Here is a 20,993-nt window from a genome sequence, read left to right on the forward strand (position 1 = left end):
CAGTGGGTACAACTTGCTACATACCCCTATCACGTTCTACCACTGAAGCATGTTGGAAACCCCATGCAGTCCTGTTTCGTGGATCAAAAATAAATGTCATCTGAACCCGTTTCCATGTACATGATTCAGATTGCAAAAGACAATTTTAGCGTGAAATTCCCCCATAGGAATCCAGAAAGAAAACTAGAGCCTTCCACATACCTGAGACATACGGTGATAGAAATCTAAATACTACAGATGCATGGATACTACAGATGCATGGTTAGGGGTGGGGGCATACACATTTAATCTCAGCTCTTAGGTAGATTTCTTAAGGGCAATCTGGTCTACACAGCCAGTTCCAGGCCAGTCAGGGCTACACAGTAAAACCTTGTCTCAAAAAAATTGCTTGGAATATTTTTATCATTACAAGTTAGAAAGCCAGCCATGATGTCACAGACATGTAATCCCAGAGTTCTGGAAGTTGTAGCAGTGGGATCATGAGTTTAGGCCAACCTGGGCTTCAATTAAGAGAAATGAGTTGGTGTGGCTTGGTATTTAACTCCCTGTACAGTGTTTGTGTGTTAGACTCCAAGTCCCATCAGCAGGACTGGAAAATATGGAAAATAACCCTAAATGTCAACCCGTAATGTAATAGTTCCATAAGGAATGTATACTCTGAGTTGCACATATTTTATAATAAATTTTGAGAAGTATGTGTGGCAGACATAGAAAAATCACTAACACATATAAATAAAAAACAAATCACAAAACAATACACAGTGTGGTGTGCATGGTTTTTTTTTAGATAATTAAAATTGGGATCATCAAAATTAAGCATGGTAGACATGAATACGCATTCATAAGTGGATTATTAAATGTCTGAAAGAATATAACCTACAACTGGTTACCTCTGAGACAAAATGAGACAGGGGTCAGAGTGACAGAAAGACTTATTTTTTTTTTTGTTCTGTTGATAACAGGAGCTTTGAAGAACAATGATCGTGGGCCTTAGAGACGAGACGGCTCAGATCTTAAGTACACTTGTTACTCTGGCAGAAGACCCAGGTTCAGTTCCAGACATCCACCTGGTGATTCGCAATCATCCGTTACTTCAGTTCCAGGGGGGAATCCAGTATCCGCTTATGACATCTGCAGGAACCAGACGTGCACCTGAGAAAAACACACACCTAAAATAAATTTATCTAGGGAGAAAAAAAAAAACAACGAACATATGTTATTCTATTGTTGGCTTATGTAAAAAAATTAAAGGTTATTGGCAGCAGTTTATAAGCTCCTTACCTATGATATATCTTAATTTCTCCCATCCTGCCTCTCCCTCTTTGCTCTCTTAGTTTTTCAAACTTACAGGATTTCTATCCTATGGGCCTATCAAGTGTCACTCAGTAACCTTCAAAGTACTTAGCAGAACTCTGCTACTGTACTATGGCGGCCGACAGAATAGACTTACAGCGGAGTGCAAGTACGCTGGCTTTCTGTAGTTATGGATAGAAACAACAGAACTCTTCTCGTAGCATCTGAGGTTAGGAGCCCATCCCTGACTAAGCCATTACACGTTGGTTTCTCCTGAGGCCTCTATCCTTCTTACAGATGAATGTGACCATATCCTGCATGCCCTTTGTCTCAGGACTCAGGCTCGGTTTGCCTCTTCTCCCAATTTCTTCTTCTGGCTGCGGCACTAGGCTGATAGATTAGGGTCCGTCCTGATGGTTTCGGTTTAACTTAACTGCCTCCTTAAGAGTTCTCTAAATACAAGCATACAAGCACGTTCTGAGACAGAAGGAACTGGGGTTTCAAAGTATAAATGTGGAAGAGACAAAATTCAACCATGACAATGAGCTGAGTATATACTTTTCCTTAAAGGGTTTCATACCCTCCAGGAGCAACCATAGAAATCTGGACTTGGCTAAACACAGATCCTCATTGTTAACAAAGAGTCCCATGGATCGGTGAGATGGCTGAGTAGTAGGTAAAGGCACTTGTCACCCAGGAGCCACATAGTGAGAGAGAGGATCCATTCCCTCAAGTTGTCGTCGGATCCCGTACCTCTGCCATGGTGTTTTCACGCTGAGTACACGCAGGCATGAAACCAACACACAAATAAATACATGCGATAATTACTTTTCTTTTTAAAAATAGAGGTCTCCAGGTCACCTAGAAGCTACTCCAAAAAACACACATGCAGAGGTCAAGCATCCGCTTATTCACACGGCTATTGTCTACAGTTGAGTAGAAAAGGGGTGGGCTTTAGGTAGAAAAGGGGTGGGCTTTAGGTAGAAAAGGGGTGGGCTTTAGGTAGAAAAGGGGTGGGCCTTAGGATGGGACTCTGCCCTGTCACTCTCCATCAGTTGTTTATGATCCAGATTCTTACCGACTTGGAGTCAAAGCCGGCGTCTTGATTTGTAGAACTCAGTTCAAAATAAATGTCGAGCACGGTTTAGGGTGGCAAAGTCAAACTCTCCTACCCGCTGCAAGAGAGCAAACTTTCAGAAACGGTTAAGTTCTGCCCCGTGAGAAGCGTAACACCAGATTCAGACTGTAAAGATGGTCCCAGGCTGTTATTGCAAACACACTCAAGAGTGCTTCCAGTTTTCTCCTTAGCATTTGCTAAAAGCCACTTTGGGGGAGAGCAAATCCATGCTAGAGTATTGGCTGCTCTTTCCAGAGGACTTAGGTTCAATTCCCAGCACCCACATTGCAGCTCACAGCTGTCTGTCACTCCAGTTCCAGAAGATCCAACGACTTCCTCTGACCTCTGAGGGTACAGGGCATGTGTGTGGTACACAGATGTATATGCAGACAAAAACCACTTACATACAACAAAATAATTATAAGTAAATAAAAACACTTTTAAAAGTTTAAAGACAGTAACTGCAATACATTAGATTCTAAGAAAAGACACTTTGGTACACAGTATTGTGACATTCAGTGTTTTATTTTAGGAAAATAAATCTAGTTCAACACACAAAATATTTCATAATAGTTAACCAGAAAAACTTTAGATAATAATTAGTCAGATCGACAGGTATAAAAATTCAATTTCATGATTCTAGAACATTGGGTTATGTATAAGTGTTTGAATATTAAGACTTTCAATATTAAGTTACCAAAATGGATACAGAAAATGTGGTACATTTACACAATGGAGTACTACAGAGCTATTAAAAACAATGACATCATGAAGTTCTTAGGCAAATGGCTGGAACTAGAAAATATCATTCTGAGTGTGGTAATCCAATCACAAAAGAAAGTACATGGTATGAACTCACTGATAAGTGGATCTTAGCCCAAAAGCTCAGAATAACCAAGACACAATTCACAGACCACATGAAGCGCAAGAAGAAGGATGACCAAAGTGTGGATGCTTCAGTCCTTCTTAGAAGGGGAAACAAAATACTCACAGGAGGAAATAAGGAGACAGTGTGGAGCAGAAACTGAAGTAAAGGCCATCCAGAGACTGCCACACCTCGAATCATCCCACATACAGTCAATACCAAACCAAGACAATATCGTGGATGCCAAGAAGTGCTTGCTGACAGGAGCCTGATATAGCTGTCTCCTGAGAGGTTCTGCAAAAGCCTGACAAATACAGAGGCAGATGCTTGCAGCCAACCATTGAACTGAGAACAGGGTCTCCAGTGGAGGAGTTAGAGTAAAGACTGAAGGAGCTTAAGGGGTTTGCAACCTCATAGGAAGAACAACAATATCAACCAACCAGAACCCCCAGAGCTCCCAGGGACTAAAGCATCAACCAAAGAGTACACATGGAGAGACCCATGACTCCAGCTGCATATGTAGCAGAGGATGACATTGTCTGACATTGATGGGATGAAAGGCCCTTGGTCCTGGGAAAACTCGATGCACCAGTGTAGGGGAATGCCAGGGCAGGGAGGTGGGAGGGAAAGTTTGAGCAAGTGAGGGAACACTCTCATATAAGCAGGGGGATGGAGGACAGGATAGGGGATTTCTGGAGGGGAAACCAGAAAAGGGATAACACTTGAAATGTAAATAAAGAAAATAACCAATAAAAAAGAAAGAAAGAAAAAGTGCTAATTTTAGCATACCTGTTATTTTATGCAAATATATATTCATGGTACATTCTTGAAGAGGACCTGGAAACATGGAAGCATGTTGGTTTTCCACAGTGACAAAGTTATAGAAAAATGAGTCTTTTCTGCTACCCTTAAGCACTCAGTGTTTTGGTAAGACACTAAAACAAAATGTTTCTACTCATATAGCACTTGCCTTAAATAAGGTATTTTTAAAACTCCAAGGGAAAGAATATTTCTGACTGATCAAAATTGGTCAACTAAAAAGCATGGAAATGGCAAACTTCTTCTATAGAAAGATTTCTTTTTTTTTTTTTTTTGGTTCTTTTTTTCGGAGCTGGGGACCGAACCCAGGGCCTTGCGCTTCCTAGGTAAGCACTCTACCACTGAGCTAAATCCCCAGCCCCCTAGAAGGATTTCTTAATGTCCTTTAATTCATTCTTTTTGTGTTTATGGACATGTTGTGTGTGTGTGTGTGTGTGTGTGTGTGTGTGTGTGTGTGTGTGTACAGATATTCAGGGATATGAGTGCATTGTAGAGGCCAGAGGTTGGTGCTGGGTCTTCAATTGCTCTGCACCTTGTATTGTTGAGGCAATATCTTTTGCTTGAACCCAGAACTAACGAATATATATTGCTCTAGTGGTCTGTCAGTCTCTACCCCTTGAATGCTAGAGCTAAAGGTAGACTGACCTGACAGACCAGCATTAACACCGGTGCTGGAGCTCATGCATGCAGGCCAAATGCTGACCCACTAAGCCACTTCCCTAGCTCTTACCTCATCATTTTCTAAACTTAAAAATTTTAGGTTAATTTCTTCAAAAAAATGAAAATGTCCTATGGCATGAACACCTCCTTAAAACACCTTTGAGTTTTGTATAAACTCTATTCATAACCCCCACGTACTTGGGATGGAGTCTCAGAGACTTCTTCCTGGTGTTTACTTCCTGATAAATACTCAAACTACCAGTGGTGCTGTGCTTTAAATGAGTCTTTGGGCACCACATCAGAAACCTTCTCTGTAGAGTTGTTTAGGGAATATTTTGTTTTGACAAGGGCCAGCCATTTGTAAATAGTCTTAAACTAAGACCATAGACCACTTTGTTTTGTTATTTCAGTCACCAGCTTAAAGAAGCAGGGTTTCTCCTAAGCCAAAAAGGTTGCCTGTACATTGTAATGTTGTGATTCCTTTAGATTATGCTTACTTGTGGTCTCTGCCCCCATAAAGTTCTCTCTCTCTCTCTCTCTCTCTCTCTCTCTCTCTCTCTCTCTCTCTTTCCCCTCCCTCTCTCAAAATCCTCACAAGAATCTAACATCTGGAGTCAATTGATCGAATCTTAAGCCTCCATTGCAATATACAATAATTGTTCACCTCAGTTGGTGCTGCTTGGCTGATAAAGCAAGGATGCCTTGTTCTCCACCCCTAAATTTCTCTCTCATTTCCTCTTTCTTTTCCTGCTAGTAAAATATTTTGTATAGATAGAAGTCTTCAACTATAATGCCTCTCATAGAATACCCAGGATTCCCTAAAATCACCAATGCTCTCCAACAGTGTAAATCAAGCTTCTCCATGAAGCAAACTGATTCGACTTGAACATTTTCATCCACACATAAAAAAGAAAGAAAACAAAATGAACGTTATTTGTGCATGTTCCTCATTTGAATCCTCTCACTTCTTTTTTTAATCAGTACATCCTCTCTTCACTCCTATCCACCCACGTGTCCAGGGCATCGCAAACTCTGCTTGCTCTTGCAAATTGTGAGGCCAGTAGCCTCTTCCGTCCTCTCAGTTCTTCCTTGTGCTGTGTTTGTTCCAATGGCTTGCTTGCCTTTGTGAACTCTCTTAAGACATCTAAACCATGCAGATTGCTGTAGGCCTTGAAAGGTGATACAGGGTACTCAGAGAAGGTAAAATAAGAAATTTGGCCTGTCAACGTTTTCAGAATATCTGATCATCTGGGTTTCCTAATATCTGTGGCCAGATGCTTCTAATCATAGACTTGAGGACAGTTTGCCAACATGATTATATCCTAATTCCAGTACTAGTTGTGAAACAATGTACCTATAAAAAATTACTCCTGTTGATGCTTTCTGCATTGGATGCTAGTCCATTTGAGAATTTAAACCCAGATATATCATCCCATTAGTACTGCTGACATTTATTCCTACCCCCAAACCTTCAATTTCATTTCTATGTGAATTTAACACAGGTGCAGACTCTGGTTGAACATGAGGGAGCAATTTTCTGATTCATTCCTTTAAGACCCTGAGGGAAACAGAGAACAAGATGCGCCAAGGTAATACCACATTGTTAAAAATTAGCTTGCTTTTCTGCTAAGGCAAGAATAGATATGCAGTTCTTAGACATGTGAACCGGGTCTCACGTACGACTCCCACCTTAGTCACTATGTGGAAGCATTTTTAAAACTCAGGTTGAAACAGTGCTTATAAAGAACATAGATTTAAAAGATGGTTGTTTTTTCCATGTCTTTTCCTGTTGTTCTTTCCATTCTATAAAGGAAGGATGTAACAGATAACGCAGAGTGGTCACTGCCTCTTCCCCATGTATACTACTCCACAAAAGGCATTCTTTTGCTTAGAGGAGACAGCATGTTATAACACAGTTTTTATAATAATGTACTAAAAATGCTTTGGTTTTATTCGTGCAGGTTATGGTGGGCCTTCTAGCTGAACAATGCATTTCTTTAGTATCTTAAAAAAAAAGAATGAAGCGGGAGGCTAATTAGCATATTTCTTACATCACCAATGGAAATTTGTTATTTGCCCTCAGGATCCACGTTGCCATTCTGCTCAACACTGTTAAATATGACAAGGTCAGTAACCCTGTTTTTGTAAGAATGAATGCTAACAAACTGGGGCCTCACACACGTTGTCATTGTTTAACAGGGTCAGTGGAATTAACGGAGAGCATTATGCACGTACAGTGCCAAGAAGACTCCATCAGCAGTCACATATAATGTTAGCCACATTAGCATACGTAGCAGAGCAACAGATGTCCTGTCTGTAAGCAAGTCAGACTAACACAAAGACGCTGCATTCAAAGTTGAACCCTTGGGAGGTTTCGAATCATGGTTCCTAAGACTATTGAGTTGGGGAGGCCACCATTCTAACCTCATCTTTGCCAAGTCTTTCCTGAAGGTCGCTTTCCACAGCAATAGGGTGATAAGGCTGGCCGGATGACATCTAATGCCTCCTGACCCTGGAGAGCTGTGATTCTAAAGCAATCAGCAAAGCTAACGCACCATCATTGTGAGCATCGTGGCAACTGATTTTAACACAGTGCTTTCTCCCGGGTATCTAGTTTTACTTCTTTTACTTAACGAAGAGGTGAGAGGTGAAGATAGGGAAATTTCAACAAGTCTGGTTGCCTAAAGTGTCCTGTGTTCAGAACCTTACAAATCTGTGGACACTGAATCTAGGGGTTACTGACAGGCGATTGACAGTCTTCCAATCACCAGTGCTATAATTAAGTCTATTTATCATAGCCTGAGAAAGCCTATGTCAAATTCCATGGGAACTGTCATAAGTCCAGTAAAATAAACATTACTAAATTCATTTTTTAGATCAAGAAATATAATCGTCCCAATTAAGACATGTTAGGATAACAAAACTCTGATTATTTGCTTTGTTAAAAATATTATTTGTTTTCTGTCATCAAACAGAAGCAAGTCATAAGCTTCATATACTACCAAGGCTGCTGTGAAACAGAACTTTAGCATCACCTAAAAAACAGAAAACTCATCACTCTATAAATGAAAAAACGAGAGAAAAAAGAAAAACAAAAAAGTCTTTTGGTGGAAGGAGCGAAAACAACGATAAGTGAAAAAAACTATTTAATGGGAAAGTGCTGTAAAGTATTGGAGATTGGCATGTAAATAAAACAAAAATAGAGGAGCAGAGCGTTGCTTTTAAATCCACTTTCGTGTAAATAGGCTTCTAGAATACAATTTATTTTTAATGCAAATTGTTCTAGTGTGATAGGACAAATTTCCTTTACATATCACATTGCTTAAACTATGTCCTCTTATCTTTAATTTTCTGTATTAAATTGTAAATGTTTATAATGGATCTTTTAAATGTCTGATACAGTGCGATTATTCTAAGGCAAAATATTTCTCGGATGAGCAACGTTATTTTACATAAATATCTTAAGGTGAGCACAGTTGTTGGAGCCCCTGGAAATTCCCAGCATCTAGCGGTGTGTCTCTCGCCCGCAGTGCTCTTCCAGGGAATTTTTGCCTGCTGATGCAAAGGTTAGTAAGCAGTGCACTTGTTTGGTTAAGACTTTTAGCCTTGACCTCCAGCTTTAAACCCTTGTCCTTTATTAATCACATGTTTCCTGAATCAAAGAGAATATTTTTGGAGCGGGAAAATTGTTCTGGGACCGAAGGAGTGTTATATACCAAACAGACATGCCCAGATGACAAATAACCCCTGCATGATAGCCAGGGTTCATCCAGCTGGTCGGCCTCATACATGTGATTGATGGTGTTGATGTTCTAAATAGGCCTAAGCTGTGCCAAGTATAGGAGCCATAACAAAGTCCTTCAGATTTACACTGCAGATAGAAGGAGGAAGCGAGAAGGCATGTTCCCAGCACATGGCAGTTCTAAAAATGGTGTCATGATTATAAGTAACCTTGCAGGGTTTGTCTGGTTTCTCTCGAAGTTAAACAAAAACTATTTGCTGGTCAGGAATGGATGGGGTCACATGGGGTCTGTCTGAACTTTATGATTACTAAAATATTTCTCTGTAACTGGACACCTGCTTGAAGCTAGAATAATATTGGACTCCATGAAGGGTCCACACACTGGCTTTTTCTTTGCCTTTTGTGGCTTCTTAGACTATACAAAAGGTTATTTTCTTATAAAAAATACTAGTATCATGGCAATGTATTGAAACCATTGAAGTAAAAGAATCCTTTAAAATGATTTAACCTCAACCGTACTCTTTCTATTTAAGATGATGTGGATTTAATCATGGAAATTCACAAAACTCTTGTTTTAAAGGTATTTAGAAAGATATCCTTAAGACAAGAAAAAGCTAAGAACTCATGTTAGATCTTTTCAACAACAGTACTTAATATTCATAGGAGGGTCTTTTTTTTGCAGATGCATATGAGTTCCTCTCTTTACATTCATATGCAGTTAATTGTATGACCTTCCATAGAACTTAGAGGGTAAATCCTAGGAAACCAGCCCTTATGCCTCATCTTCTCCATAACATTCCTTGTATTGAAATGGTTTCAGTTTGAAGGCTCTGGAAACTTGTCCTCGGAGTTGATATGAGTATGCTGTTCAGGACAAGTTCCAAGCATACACTTTAAGGAAGTTTGTTTTCGCCTTAGTAGCTTAATGCACTATACATCTTTAATGCAACCACACCCACCATAACGCTCCTGGGGCAGTGGAACCGATGACATCTTTGTCTTCACGTAGACTGCCAGAGAGCATGAAACTTAATGTAAAACCCATAGTTCCCACAAGGCATAGCCCAACGCTGTCTGTTTTGGCTGTTGGCTCTTTTATTTTTCCTTTCTAACCTCCTCCTCCTCTTTCTCGTCCTTCTTTTTTCTTCCCGTTTCTTACTAAACTATTGTCTAACTGTAACTACCTTTGTGATCCTCAAGTTGTCCAAGAACAATAGAAAACCGTTCATTAAGATTTTAGTTTCTTACAAAAACACACTTTTCCCCTGTCACCATTCTGCGTATTTCAGGGGACTATTAATAAGAACACTAATAAAATTTGAATATTGCTGAATGAACATGAATACTACAACAGCCTAATGTGATGAAATGTTTAAGAATTGTTGGGCCAGAAATATGTTTCTGCCTGCATGTGAAAAATGCATGCTTGGCCTGCCTGGTGACCTGAGTTCAATCCCCAGAAACCAGAAAAAGGTGGAAAGAGAGAACCGACTTGTTCTATGAGAGAACGAACTTGTTCTATGACCTTCACATGCACTATGTCATGCACACACACACATACACACACATATGCACGTCATGAGTGCACATGTATACATGCACACTAATAGTAATTACATAATAGTAATTAATAGTAACAAATAGTAATTAATCTATTTATTAATAATTAATAAAAACTATTTTAGAAGAAAAGAAATGTCAACTAGTTAGGTCATAAGAGGACCTTTAATATCATTGTTAGTGTTAAATATTTACTTTCAAATCGAGCGTGGACTTAATGGTCACAGAAGCTAGTTGGTTTCTGTGTTAGCTATTATTATAATATTCAGGGTGTATGAATGTGTATAACTACCTAGGAGCCTACATTGATGAGGAATAGCACATCATGGTGCTATCATTATGCTTTGATAAGTTACTATAACAGTGTTTATTATAACATCCGATAAGGAGACTAGGTAAGTCCCAGCAATTTGTGATGAGATCAGAAATCAGTTAGGTTTGGAGGGATGGCCCAGTTCTGAAGAATACTTAGAGGATGCTCACAGCATCACGTGACTTAGCAGGGTCAACTCTGATACACTTTTGTTATTGTTCGTAATGTAATAGTGTAGCAAAATCTTTAGGCGCCCCCGGAGTTACATGGCAAACTCTTGGAGAAACATCAACAGTTGTTCACTTCAAAAGCCACAAGTAGAAACCTCCTTGGGGGAATGTTTCAATGGTAGAAAACACAAAACGGAAATTTCTCTCTCCGTTGTAGTTTTAAAAACCACAACATCGCAGTAGCTTAAGGTTTTAATTTATTGTGGCACTTTGCTGGTTTTGCTGCTGTGACGGTTGTGTTTAAAAGTGTTCTATGCTTTCCCTGTTTGTCCCACAGCATCACACCAAACATAGGAGGTGTTTATTTCCTTCCACCTAGTGAGCAAATATCTAAATGCGTGAAAACATTTCTATACTTTTTTTTTTTGTACATGGCATAGTGAGTGTGAAGAAAAGCCAAGGATAAGGCCTGTATTCATATAACTCCAGAGAATTGGCTCTGGCCACTGTCTGTGTAAAAGGTACAGCCAAAAACAAATGGCTACTTGACAGCATAAATACATAGAGTTTGGCCAAAGAAATAATTCTAGTCCATGCTCTATGCTGATTGGAAAACATTTACATCTAAATTATTTTCAAATTATTTTTGATACCAAAAGATGCAAATAAAGTCTCAAGAAGCCTGTGGCTTTCTTTGCTTGTAAGTGTTCCTGCTGGCACTATGGTGAGATTAGTCATGGTTTTTCATCACATAGCTCGTAGTTGTCCCAATACGTAAGCTTCTCCACTTCAACATCTTAGAGTTCTGACTGCCATGATCTGAGTCTGCCCAGTTTCAGCATTGATTCTAACAGCAGATGACTTCGTCATGAGGGCCGGCAAGCACTCATCCCGGGTTTCTAACACTTAAGTGTACCATCCTAACAGGGCTATGAATCACAGATTCAAGCACTTGACTTCAATCCAGATTCTGAGCGCTCTGGAGCTCTTGGCGGCCAAGGAAGTGGTGACGCTCTTAGCTAGATGTGGTTAAGAAGATGCTCAGAGATCTGAATTCTCTTTTCTTCTGGGACTTTCTGGTCTTTCTTTTTCTTTTTTTTTGATCGGGGCTCTTGTGACTGCTGGTGGGTTTTCTATCATTGGGTCTGTAGTTGCTCAAACTTCCCTTGAAGCAAGGATTATCTATTAATAGCACTTTTAAGGATGTTTGCTTCTTCCAAACTTCCTCAGGAAAAAAAAAAGATCCTGCCCCTGGTTACATAACAGACTGGGAATGTCTGCTCTATTTGTTGCCTTGTGTTAGCTCCTTCTGTGTACTTACCAGGCAAAACAGAAGTTGGGGGTTCCTGGAGCCAAACTAGAATTTAGTAAATGCCTATTATGCCCCACCATCATAGATACAATGTTCCTCTTTAGCAATATTGATACTGCACAAAGTTCCTGTAGGGAGAGCTCAGTGTAGCCCAGATTCATCTCCATTTTATTTCTGTTTTATCCAATGGTGATGAAAAGGCTCCTGTTTCCTTGCTTATAATTTCCCAGAGGGAACAATGAGACTGTCATCGCCATGTTTCAGGTCAATCCCTCAAGCACTCACCTCTGCCCCCTGCTCTTAGCTTCATATTTAGCTTCACCCAAAGTTTTAGTAGGTTCACATTGCCCTCCTTGAGTTCTTTCCCTATAGACTTTCTATCGCTATTCCGAAGGGTCTAAACTATACTCCTCCCCTGTCTGTCAAAAACGGTTAATACGTGAGTATTAACGTCTTGATTTTTATCTTGTAATCGAAAGTTGCCTGCTGTGCACAAGATCCTGCTGGCCGGGAACCTGGCTGTGCACAGCGTCCGCCAGCCTCCTGCCGAGAGCAACCACACACTGAGATACGGGGTGAACTTGGTCACCCTACAGGCATTTGCCAAGCTCTGATTTCTGTGGCTCAAGGACGTGTCTTTTAAAGGCTCTTCATTCAACTACGAATCTTCCCTTCAGTCACCCACTTGTTTGGATTCAGGTGATAGCACTTGGCACAAAGAGACACATTTCCTAATAATGTTTCATTCTTTTCTGTCAACCTCTCTCTCTTTAATTCCCTGCATGTGGTACACTGGGTCCAGGTCTCCTCACTACATACCCTGAGTTCGCTGGCTCCCATTTTTGTGTCCCTTGTTCACCATTATCTTTTTCGAGAGGTGTTTTCTTTGTAACCATGGTCAGCTTTGCTGAGTCTTCACCTTTGTGGTCGTCCGTATTAATATCCTTTCCTTTCTAAAGCATCCTGGAGGGTTTTCAAAACCTTTTGATTTTCAACTTTTCTTTTGTGGCTTCCTTTTGGCTCCATTCTGGACTTGTTTAGCTGTGTCTGATCTGATTGACACGTCTGTCAGGATCATTTTTATTTTTCTGCATTTGTTGCTCAGTTTCTAGAGTTTACTTGAGCAATTTCCCTGTGTTTTAGTTGTCTCTCCCCACTTCCCCTACCACACAAACTGCCATAGATGATTACTATTGCCTACCCACTTGCCTTCGGCAGACACACCAGAGCTAGAGAGCCTTGTAACTTTTGCCTTACCTATGAGACTTTACAAGGCTTCCTCTTCTGTGTCATGAATAGACTTCTCCTGTCCTCCGTGGGAGCTCTTAGTGCATATGATTTTCTTATTGTTTTACTTCTTCTTATTTATCCCCCTTCATTTTAGTTTATACATAGTTTATACGTTTTAGTTTCTGAACACAAATACATGCACACTATATATATGCTAAATATCTCATCTCATACATATATATATCATATATATCATTTGGTTTTATTATCTTTCATGCTTTAATAAACACATTTTGTTTCTCTAGCATTACCTCAACATCAGGAGCCCTTTCAAACACTTAGTAATGCAGCCACTCCTTTGTGAACGCAGTGCAGCCCTTTAGAGTTGGATGAGAAGTTTAGCATATATATGAAAGGGAGATAAGCAAGCACAGGACTGAAACAAGAGAGTCAAACTAGAATGCAAATCTCCTCTTTAAAGGGGAGACAAGAAAAATGAGTCCATGGTTTCATAATTAGGTAAGCCTGCAGAATGCAGATTCTCTGAGGGATCATACAGGATCTCACTGAAAACCATGGTCTCTGGAATAAGATAAAAGAATATTAAGAATATCTGAATGAATATAAGAATATGACTCACAAAATAATTTCTCCTCTATAGTCACTTCAAGAGCACCCATGTTACAGAAAATGTAAAGGAACTTTAATACCCAAAGTCAAGGTAATGAATATTGGATTCAAGATCCACTCAGAGTTAATCCCTTCAACTATGCAAATAGATATTGATGAATTCATTTGTACTAGGGTGTGAGAACACATGGCTCTTGACTTAACATCCTGTGTCTTTCTATGATTTTAAGTCAGTCCCTTAGGTGGTAAGGTATTTTTGTCTCTCTAAGCTGTACTTTTAATCAAGATAAGGCCTATTTGTTCAAGTAGGTTGTTTTGACTTGAGCCAAACATATATATATATATATATATATATATATATGCTTCATCTCATATGTGTGGGGAACATATAACACTATGTGCTTCCTTCCAAGTTTTGCTAATTTAATTAGAGAGCAATGATTTTCCTGCCCTGGAGTCTAAAATAGTATTGTTTTCGAAGATCTTATCTTTGTGATTTCCATTAATGCCTTGCATGGAAGCCTTGTGTTTAACATTCTTGGATATATTGGAGACATGTACATCTGATTGGCCCTTTTCCTTTCAAAAATGGGCACACACAGCAGGACATGCTGAGCCTTTCTTCAGCGACTGCTTACTGACCCCTTGCCAGTTTGTTGTCGCCTCTTAACACTCTGCCTCTTACTTATGTAGAGCATTTCTCTCTTTCCCAAGATTCTTGCAATAATGTTTTCCGACCTAGATTTCTTTTTCATATTTTGAAAGTTTCACACACATAGCAAGATGTAAGGATGGAATCTAAGTCTAAAATTAAAAGTTATGTTTTGTAAACACCTGGCACTTGAAAATAAGTTTATAATGTAGCTTCAGTGTAATTTTGTTTTAACTACAGCCGAGCACATGGGGTCTGGTGTGGGGTTTTCCTCCCATGACCTCATGCTCCTGCTTGAGAAGCTTTTCTTATGACGCCCGCTTGGAGCTTTCATCTTCTTATGCAGATGCTCTACCTGCATTGAAAAACGTTAGTTGCCACCTTGTGCCTCCTTACTTAGTTCCAAGGAAAGCACAGGAGTCCTGTGTCTTGTCAGCCTCTTGCTCACCCCATGCTTTCTGGGTTTTCCAAGAGCTGTATGAGGCCCCAGTGTCCTACCTCTGCCTAAGATCTCAAGGTCTCTCTTGTCACACCTTATTCCCTGGTACAATGATCTCCTTCAAGAAGGCCTTGCTTTTCTATGGAGTTAGGAGACCTTTTGTAGCTCTATAACGCTGAAGAATTCATAGTGACCTTTGCGGCCAGAAATGAGAACGTTGATATAAAGAGGGCCTTGCAATGGAAGCTTTAAGCAAGAGTCCTTTGAACCTGCTGGATAGCCCCGTTCTGTTGGCATCAACACAAGAAATGAATCTGGGCTCATTTCTGCTATCAAATTCTGCACAATCAAGACAGTTGGTCTGCCTCGGCTACTGAGTCCTGGGTTCGCATAGAAACTTTAAAAAATTTATTGAAGTTGTAGCTGTTTCGTCACTTAGCAAGAGAAAAGTTAAAATTAACAAGATTGAAAAATGTTAGGGAGCATCCGTATTTCTATTTTGAAAAAAGATAGTCAAGCATGATGGCCCACCCTTACCATTGCAGTGCTGAAGAGGCTGAAGCAGAAGAGTAGGGATTTGCAGCTAGCCGAGGCTACCTAGCAAGTTCTAGTGTAGGGAGGCCTTGACTCAAAACTCTAATATATAAGTAAATAAGAAAAGCTAAATCTAGGTATGTGTGTGGATTCTAGCTAATTATGAGTTAGAGAACTCAGAGGACTTTTATGTATGCATAACCAATAGTAAAACTACATTTTTTTAGAAAGAAAAGGAAAAAAAGCTCTATCAATATTATACTGCTAAAATAGTTTCAAGGCAGTAACAATTGTCACAATATTACTGGATTCAAGTTTCTTGAAGCTTTACATAAGATTGTTTATTTTCCATCTCAAAGCTAGCACAGACATGTGTAAATCTAGCTTTCCATGCTTTCACCGTGAGAATCTACGTCCCATACCAGTACACTAATTAATTTTTATAATGGCACTTGATATAAATTAGTAGTGATTATGTGGATCATGATGCTATAAAAGCTCTCTACAAACATTCCTGCTATATTAATTAAGAAATGGACATGGATCTGTAAATTCCAATGTAACATCCTTTAAAGGAAGGAAGAATAATAGCACAAAACATTGGTCAGTAAAACAGACATCCTGACACTTGTAAAAATTGCTAATAGCCAGGCGCTCGCAAGGCCACAGCTGCTCCTACTACAATGCCATCAGTTGCTGCCGTACATGTCCTAGGAGGGTATGTCTTCATCCAAGCTTTGGTGGTGACAAAAGAAAGAATAGATTATCTTTGAAATGTGTAGCCTGATCACTACTCTGAGCCCTCTCCATACTCCCAAAGGTAATTTTTCTTCGGCTCTTTCTTGACCTGAAATCAAACCTGGGATTTTGATAATTTTTAGAATCTCTTTGACCAATGATGTTGGCATGAGCGTAACATAGACTAGGCTGGACCTGTTTAACATGTACTTCCCAGAATTACATTTAACCCGAGATTTTCCTGTTAGGAGTTGACTGATGTAATAGTTAAAGTATCCTTTCTTGTCCTTCTCTTGACTTCTTAGTAATTATGCTACACTTTAAAGATTTACCTACGCTACTTTATTTGGAATCATTTTTCTCTCCCCCCCCCCAATACCAAAGCTTCCTGTTACTCCTACTTTTCATTGTTGTGACTAATACCTGAGACAGTGTACAGGAAGATTCCTGGGGACTCAACATTTCAGAGGTTTCATTCCATGGGGTTACCTCTGTCTGTGAGTTGCAGTGGTCTGAGCATCACGTAGAAAACATATGGTAGAGCAAAGCAACTTACCTGGTGGTGAAAGAACATAATACGTCTTTCCAGGAAGTTCTCTGAGTGAGTAATTTAATCTAGGTAGGTCCTGCCTCCTAACTTCCATTATCTCTCAATGAAATAAAAAATACGATGACTCCATCAAGGGATCAAACCATTGATTAAATTAGTTAGGACTTTGAGAATCCAATCACTTCCTCCAAGCCCATCAGCTGGTAAACAAGTTCCAGTATAGGATGCTGTTGTAGGCAACATTGCATATTATTTGTGCATTTGTTTATATTTATTTGTGTGCCCACATGCATGTGGTTCCCCATAGAGGCAAGAAGCTAGTACTGGATGCCATGGCGTGTATTCGCAGGCAGCTTTCAGCAGTCCAATGTGGATGCTGAGAACTGAACTTCAGTCCCTCTGTGTTAATAGCAACTGCTCGTAGTCACCTGAGCCATCTTTGCAGCCGTGGACATTCATATTCATACACTCAGCTTCTTGCTACTTGCTCTAACTCTTCAGATTGTTCTTTGAGATTGGGGGAGGGGTGTATTTTCACTTTGTGTGCAATTTTCTATAGAACTAAGAAATGCTACATCTAAGGAGATGATACAAATCACTGCTGTATAATTAATTAGTCAAAAAAGGACTAAAATACCTAAAACTATATAATTTGTAAACAATAGAAATGTATTTTAGACAGTTGTGGCAGCTGGGAAGTCTGGCTTCCCAGCTAGATCAAGGGGCTAGCAGTCAGTGTCTGGTGAGGGCCCAGCTTCTCTTTCAACATGGTCCTTACATGGCAGAAGAAGAGAAAGCAGAAAAGGTACCTGGTTACTTACATTATCATATAAGATCACTAACACCATTCATGAGGGTTCTGTGCTGGTATCTCAATCTTTAAAGTGGACATCTCTTAACATTGTCATGTCACATCAACATGTGGACATGATCACACCGAAGCATTGTGGATCACACTTATTTCCTGCCATTTCCAGCCTGAGGTGTACATGCGTCTGCACAGCACACACAAAGACATGGCGTTACATTCTACCTTGGCAGACCTTTGTCTGGTTTATTCATTAACTGGCACCTAGAAGGTTATTAATAAAGAGTTATAGAATGTTAAAGTGAGAAAGGGATGGAGGACGAAAAAGAAAGACTCTTATTGACCATCAGCTAGATAAGAAAGAGGGGAGGACAGAAAGGCTTTGCTGATGACTGCAGGATGTTAAACTGGTGATGTTCTGTGTGAGCTGAAAATCAAGGAACACCAGACACAGAGAGAGAAGCAGCAAGATTCAGTCTTTAGTGCCTTGTGAAAGAATACGGACTTCATCCTTGGGTTATAAGAAGCTGAGGAACATCACGGTGTTTGTATTATATAAATATCACTCTCCCCTGGGTAGGGAGTGGATAGGAGAACGTAGTAAACTAGTTAGGAAGCTAATTTTAATTTAATTGCAAGTCAAGTCTAAATTACAATGACCTGCAAAAGGGTTGTGACAGAGTCCTCAACAGTAAGCACATTTCAGAAAAAGTTTGCACAGTGAGGTTGACTTTTGTTAAGGGTGAAAAAGAAAAGATTGAAGTATATTCCTCACCCTTCCCCCATGACTTTCCATCTAGCAGAGTCTGCCTTGCCCTTCAGGATGCTCAGTATAGAAGAACAGCTTTGCTGGGAAGAGGGCTTTCAGTCAGCATCTCACTTTGTAAGGTGGTGAACACATCTTTTTACTCATTGTACCCTCCTCCACTGGGGTTCTTGTGTGCAGGGTCATCTTCATAGGCTCCTTAATACCAGCAACTTCTTTAAGTTTCTCCTCAAAAAATGCTGACTCAGCAGATATAGTCATATACATATATATATACATATATATATACACACACATAAATACACATATCCATACACACACGTATATGTGTGTGTGTGTAAAATAAAAACTAGTCTCCAAGAACTTGGCAGCATGAGAAAAGGAAAGATACTGATAACGTGGAAATGAGAATTGATCCCACTTAAGGCAAGCACTTTTCATAGCAGTGGAGTTTTCTGTCCTAGAAAGATGTGATTGAAGTATAAGTGAACCACGAAGCTCATACTGCTGTAATGAGTTTATAGAGGATTCGCTGAAGTTAGCAAAATAAAAATATTAGCTTCGTGCTGCCAACTTCGAATGCAAACACAGTGATTTCATGTCTCGCTTTCATATTTGACCTTGAAATGTTTCTTTAAACTCTCTTTTGCCCTTTATTCTCAAGACTTAGATGGCATTTCACCTACTAAAATATAAGTTCATAAAGGGATTTCCTTTGTTTCCTGTGGTGGTTTGAAAGAAAATGGCTCCCATAGCTCATAGGGAGTGGTACTATTAGGAGGTGTGGCCTTTCTAAGGTAGGTATGGCTTTTTTGGAGGAAGTGTGTCACTAGGAGATAGGCTTTGAGTTTTCAGATGCTGAAGTCAGGCCTAGTGTAGCATTCAGGTCCTGCTGCCTGATGATCCAAATGCAGAACTCTAAGTTACCACTTAGCACCGTGTCTGCCTGCAGGCAACTATGCTTCCCTTCATGATGATAGCAGACTAAAGCTCTGACCTGTAAGCCAGCCCAATTACATGTTTTCCTTCCTAAGAGTCATAATGCCTCTTCATAGCAATAAAACCCAAACTAAGACAGCTAGATAACAAGAACCTGCCTCTCCTCAGCCACTGTTTCCAGAGCTGACCATCATCTAAGTGATAAAACATGGGAATCAGTTGTTCTTTTAAAATATAGAATAACTTTATTTTAATGAATTGTTATATTTCCGAGATGAAAAACAGTATAATTTTAATTTTGTTCCTTTAGTAATCTTAAGTCGGAGGTAAAGCTGTAGAATTTTAGTTTTGTTGCAGTTGTTATTAATGATTTGAGTGTGTGCTGGATAGTTTTATGTCAATTTAACATAAGCTAAAATCATGTGAGAGGATTCAATTAAGAAAATACCTCCATAAGATCTGACAAGCTTAAGGGATGTTCCCTTCGTTAGTGATTGATGAGGGAGGGCTCAGTCCATGGTGGATGGTGCCATCCTTGGGCTGCTGGTCCTGAGTTCTATAGGAAAGCAAGTCAAGCAAGCCATGAAAATCAAGACAGTAAGCAACACTCCTCCATGGCCTCTGCATCAGCTCCTGCCTACAGATTCCTGTCCTACTTGAGTTCCTGTCCTGACTTCCTTCAATGATGAACAGTGATGTGGAAGTATAATCGAAATAAACTCTTTCCTCCCCAACTTGCTTATTAGTCATGGTGTTCATAATAGCAATGGAAATCCTAACTAAGATGAGGTGGTTTTTTTAAAAATAGATTTTGTAATAAAAATGTTGATTCAAACATATCTACTTTTAGAGGTAGGATATATTCTCCTAGTTTGTTTTATTCAGAAAATAAAGTGGGTATTTATATAGTTGTTTACATAAAGGGGATCATCATTAAAAAGATTGAGCAAAGATACTACATATAAGCATATTGTAGAGTATCACCAAGCCGGAAAATATCTTGATAGATGTCTTGTTTTTAAAACAAATCCAATCAAAAGATTCACAATAAAATTAAACAGAATGATTGAAACTAAGGCAAACTCTGGCACACCACTTGTCCTGTTGTGGTCCTATGGCCTTTCCTTCACCACAGCCTTGTTACCTAAGACTTCTTTCCTAAGACTTGTCTTCCAAAAGAAATGGTGCCTACTCTGGAAACCTCAGATAAATGCTCAGCTACTAGTGAAGGCCCAGCGATCTGGCCTAAGCCTCTTACCTAGCATAATCCAGGACCTAACATCATCCAGGACTTCCTGGGCCTCTGACAAGTCCTGAATCATCATCCACAGAGATCTGTGTTTTGTTTGAGCAAGAACCAGGATACACTTGGGAGCACATAGAAATCATGATGGCTCACCTCACTGCAGCTGAGGTGGTAAGACAAACAAGAGTGGATTTTGTAGCTCATAGGCTTACGGAGGTAAAGTTTCACTGATTTCCTTTTCTAAATGGACATCATATTAAGCTATGCTCTAAATTTATATCTTCAACCCATAGATTCACACAGCAATCAGACCTCTTCAGAGATGTTTCATTGTGCAGTGGACAGCAGCTAATGCAGAAACTTAAAACTGGTCGAAGTACAAAGAGTAGGTGTCACTGAAGTGCTTAGTCATGAATGGGACATCTACATCACACTCCCTCTCCAAGGATTAGGGACCACTGTGGAAGACAGAGCAAAAAGGTTTTAAGATCCAAAAGTCAGGAAGGACCAGAGTCAGCAAAACAATGGTTCTTGGGATGGCAGGACTGCTATACACATGATGTTACAACAGCTATACAAGGCCTGCATGCCAATCCAAGCTCCAGCATTG

The 20,993-nt window shown here is 39.8% G+C and overlaps 1 long non-coding RNA gene across 1 annotated transcript in view; it reads right to left on the reverse strand.

The window, feature by feature from the left end:
* Positions 1 to 288: 288 nt before the first annotated feature.
* The window catches only part of LOC134486724 (uncharacterized), a 44,216-nt gene continuing 23,511 nt past the window's right edge, over positions 289 to 20,993 (reverse strand). The window contains exons 2-3 of the long non-coding RNA XR_010066096.1: positions 2,372 to 2,468; positions 289 to 1,152 (exon numbers count right to left, since the gene is read on the reverse strand). This is a non-coding gene — a long non-coding RNA (uncharacterized LOC134486724). The remainder of the gene's footprint in view (positions 1,153 to 2,371; positions 2,469 to 20,993) is intronic.

Source organism: Rattus norvegicus, chromosome 4 (genome assembly GCF_036323735.1).
Source record: "Rattus norvegicus strain BN/NHsdMcwi chromosome 4, GRCr8, whole genome shotgun sequence".
Taxonomy (NCBI): Eukaryota; Metazoa; Chordata; class Mammalia; order Rodentia; family Muridae; genus Rattus; species Rattus norvegicus.